The sequence below is a fragment of the Vigna umbellata genome, chromosome 1 (assembly GCF_029865625.1).
Source record: "Vigna umbellata cultivar VRB3 chromosome 1, Vumbellata_1.0, whole genome shotgun sequence".
Classification (NCBI taxonomy): domain Eukaryota; kingdom Viridiplantae; phylum Streptophyta; class Magnoliopsida; order Fabales; family Fabaceae; genus Vigna; species Vigna umbellata.
Window position 1 is genome coordinate 57,888,478 of NC_142165.1, and position 4,461 is coordinate 57,892,938.

A 4,461-nucleotide genomic window follows, 5' to 3' on the forward strand; every position below is an offset into this window, starting at 1 on the left:
TTAAATGTTTAAAAGTTGAGACAAAAAATAGTTTAATATTGTTTTACAGTGATTTAATAGTGTTAATTTCTTATTGGAGAAATCTATTAAATTCTACGTCACTAAAATATTTCATTTGAATTTTTCCAACAATTTGTTTATAATTTTAAAAATATTTATGAAGTGATTATAGTATTTTACATTTGATAGAACTTGAAAATTTGATACTTGTTTAATTTTAACTCATTTAACATTATTGATAAAATTATCTTTAAAATCTTTTTCATGATTATGATTTGATGATAACCGTTAATTTATAAAATTCATATTATTAAGAAAGAATTCATTAATGTAGGATCTGTAAATGGAAAAAGAGGTTATTAGAAAATTGTGAATAGTGTAAATAGCAATAGTAAGCATTGAATATCGCTGGTTGAATTCCTTGTATGTTGAAAGTAACTTTTCTTCAGTAAAAAGCTGCATCCTATGAGTCGACAGCTATTTACAACGTAGAAAACTATTTTATGAGGGAAAGAAACACATATTTATATTTATATTTATTTGATATATATTATACGAATAAAATAATTATAAAAAAATATACTTTAATATTTATTATAAAATAAAAAAATAATGTCAAGATTGTAAAATATTGTCGTACAATAAATGATTATTTTTCTTCTTTAATATGGTCTACAAAATACACATTTATTTCGCACGTTTTTTTAATGATATAATAATATATAATACACTTTTAAATTAGAAATAATATACAGATAATTAAATATTATTACTTTTCGGTATCAAATAAATATAATTTTGTCTTATGTGGAGTCAAATACCACCACTCCTTAGAAAAAAAACACTTTGTTTGAGACTATCTTTAAAAATATTCAACACTCTCATTTAATAATATAATAATATATATTAAAATTTTAAATTAAAAAACTAATATAAATATGATTAAAATATTATTATTTTATAATATTAAATAAATATAATTTTATTTTTTTGTTCTCAAAGTATCAGTACCCAAAAAAATATTTCTTGCTAGTTTTGAGTTAGGTTGTGACTTAAGCATGTATTTTATTCTTTATAGGGTTAAATATGTTTTTGATCCCTTAACTTTTAGTGAAATTTGGAATTAGTCCCTGTTCAAAACTTTGGCCTAATTTAGTCCCCAAACTTTAAAAATGTGTGAATTTAGTCCTTTTAACTAAATTTTGTTAGGTTTATTTGATGTTTCAAGTGCGTTTCATGATAGCATTTGAGTTGTTTATACCATTTGACACATTTTTGCTTCAATGTTAACGGAGAAATGCGTTTGAAACATCAAATAAAGTTAACAAAATTTGGTTAAAAGGACTAAATTCACACATTTCTAAAGTTTGGGGACTAAATTAGTCCAAAGTTTTGAAGAGGGACTAATTCCAATTTTCACTAAAAGTTAAGGGATCAAAAACATATTTAACCCTTCTTTATATATAAGGCCGACAAAATAATCTTTCTCACTTTTGTTAACATTAGTCAACATTGATTAAAATAATATAGAAATGATATTTTAAAATATATAAATCGTTTGCATTTACTTAACCCTATTTTTCTTTATATTTTATATTTTTTTTAAAATAAAAAAATAATTTTTGTGACTATTTATGTGTCTAATAAAATAAATATAAATGTGTGTTATTTTGGTGCATGCATTGGTAGTTAAATCTAGTATCCACGATGTTAACGTTAAACTCCGGACTACAATTTACTTTCCCTTATTGCACTTCTCATATCAACAACGAACCTATTTAACCTTCACCTTCTTCACTGCTATTGTTCTTTTATTTCTATTGCGTTTTTATGCTAAGAGAAAGCGAAACAGTGGATGTTAATATCAAACTCCAGACTATTATAAATTAGAGACTTTGCACTTCTCATGTCAGCAACATCCACAGAAATGAAGCATCTGAGCTCCTATTTTACCTTCGCTACTGCCATTGCTCTTTTATTTTCATTTGAACCTCCTTCACTTGATACTCCTGAAAAGTTTGTTCAATGTTTTTACAACTATCCCCATATCACCAACTCAATCTCCAATGTTCTTTACACCCAAACAAACTCTTCATATTCCTCTGTCCTAAATGTTACCATTCAAAATCTTAGGTTCTTAAACATAGTCTCAAAACCTCAAGTCATTGTTACGCCAGTGAAAGTTTCTCATATTCAGGCCACCATAATGTGCTCCCAACGTCATGGCCTGCAAATTCGAACCCGAAGTGGAGGTCATGATTACGAGGGTCTCTCGTACGTTGCCGAGGTTCCCTTTGTCATCATTGACCTCATAAACCTTCGAGAAGTCACAGTTGACGCAGAAAATCAAACAGCGTGGGTTCAAACTGGAGCACACCTTGGAGAACTCTACTACAGGATTTACGAGAAAAGCAAAACACTTGGGTTTCCAGCTGGTGTGTGCTATAGTGTGGGCACTGGTGGCCACATCAGTGGAGGTGGCTATGGATTCTTGATGCGTAAGTACGGTCTTGCCGCAGATAATATCGTAGATGCTCAAATAGTAGATGTGAATGGTAATCTACTTGACAGACAAGCCATGGGTGAGGATTTGTTTTGGGCAATTAGAGGAGGTGGTGGAGCAAGCTTTGGAGTCATCGTGGCTTGGAAGATAAAACTAGTTCCAGTTCCATCAACTGTGACAGTATTCAACGTTGAAAGAACATTGGAAGAGAATGCAACCGAGATCTTTCAAAAGTGGCAGGTTGTGGCGAGTAAATTGGACGACCGTATATACATTAGGGTGGACATGACAAAGGTACCCTCACGTGAATATGGAAAGAAGACAATACAAGTCAATTTTGTCTCCACGTTTCTAGGAGGTGTAGAAGAACTTGTTTCACTGATGCAAAAGAGTTTACCGGAGTTGGGTTTGGACAGAAAAGACTGTACTGAGACTAGTTGGATTGGCTCAGTTGTCTTCTTGAATTCTCCGTGGATTGTAACTACAACCCTCGAAGCCCCAGAGGTTTTGCTGAACAGAACTCAAATTTATTCAGGTTATTTCAAAGCAAAATCTGATTATGTAATGCAACCTATTTCTGTTGACGGATTACGAGGATTATGGCGCTTTCTTTATGACGATGAGATTGAAAATTCCCAGGTTCAATTCGCTCCTTATGGAGGCAGAATGTATGAGATTTCCGAATCTGAACTTCCATTCGCACACAGATCTGGATACATATTTCATATGCACTACGTGACCATTTGGCAAACTGCAGGGGACGAGGCTGCACAAAGGCACATGAATTGGATTAGAAAACTGTATAAATATATGGAACCTTATGTTTCAAACTCCCCAAGAGCTGCATATGTGAATTACAGAGACCTTGACATTGGGGTTAATAACAATGGTTATACAAGCTACGATCAAGCAAGTATTTGGGGTCTCAAGTATTTCGGTAACAATTTCAGGAGATTGGCTACCGTGAAGACCAGGGTTGATCCTTACAACTTTTTCAGAAACGAACAAAGTATTCCCACGCTGTTGGACGAAGAAATTTAAATTCTCTATATATCTAAAATTCAAATAAACTAAATGTTGTGTTTTTTCAATAGTAATATCTACCGTTCAAATAAAATAATTTTTGTATGTTTCAAATTTATGCTTTCAGATATGTTTAAAATTATATAACTTATAAAGAAGGTTGAATTTTTTTTATCTTAAAAGCATCCAATTAACTTATAAATAATAGTGGTGGTCAAAATGCAACAATGTTTTAGTTGGATGAGTGATATCGGTTGAAAATATCGTTATCTGTGATATAATTTTGATACTAAATGCATCCTTTTCTGCTTAAAAACTTGCTTGAAATCATGATTTTCTGTTTGGATTCGACTCTATTAAAAGGACCCAGATGCCCTAGGTTTTGTATCTTTGGCTGGAGGAGCGCAGCACCACACTCTTTCACTCTCTAGAAGCAGATTTGAATGCAAGAGCTTCCATCTTCTACTTTTAGGGTTTTTCTATCTCATTCTTCTCCATTGTTCATCTAGTTTCACCATGTCTATGGTGAACTAAACTTTATTTGTTGTTGGGGTATGATGTAACCTTGTGAACTCTCATGTATTTGAATTGATTCTTAATAACATATGCTTTTTCATTAATTGTTAGAGTAATTCATCTCTGATTATTGAATGCTTTGTTTAGCCCATTCATAGCGTGGTGTATGAATTGCATGAGTGCTGGGAGGTTCCTTACAGTTCAGGTTCTTGTTGAATTACTCCCAAGAGTAATATTTCTCAAGGATGAGGGTATGAGTCTTGGTCGTCTTCAAGCTCTTGATCTTCACATTTAATTACTAGAAATGCTATGAATTGCATGAACTAGTGATTAAGGACATACTTATTTTGCTGAGGGATTGGGTTTAAGGCTTTGTTCACTTGAATGGATTTAGGGGAGAGTGATTGAATGAATTTGAG

The 4,461-nt window shown here is 31.9% G+C and overlaps 1 pseudogene; it reads left to right on the top strand.

The window, feature by feature from the left end:
* The first annotated feature begins 1,831 nt into the window (after positions 1–1,831).
* LOC124824942 (tetrahydroberberine oxidase pseudogene) lies at positions 1,832–3,623 on the top strand (annotated as a pseudogene).
* Positions 3,624–4,461: the final 838 nt, after the last annotated feature.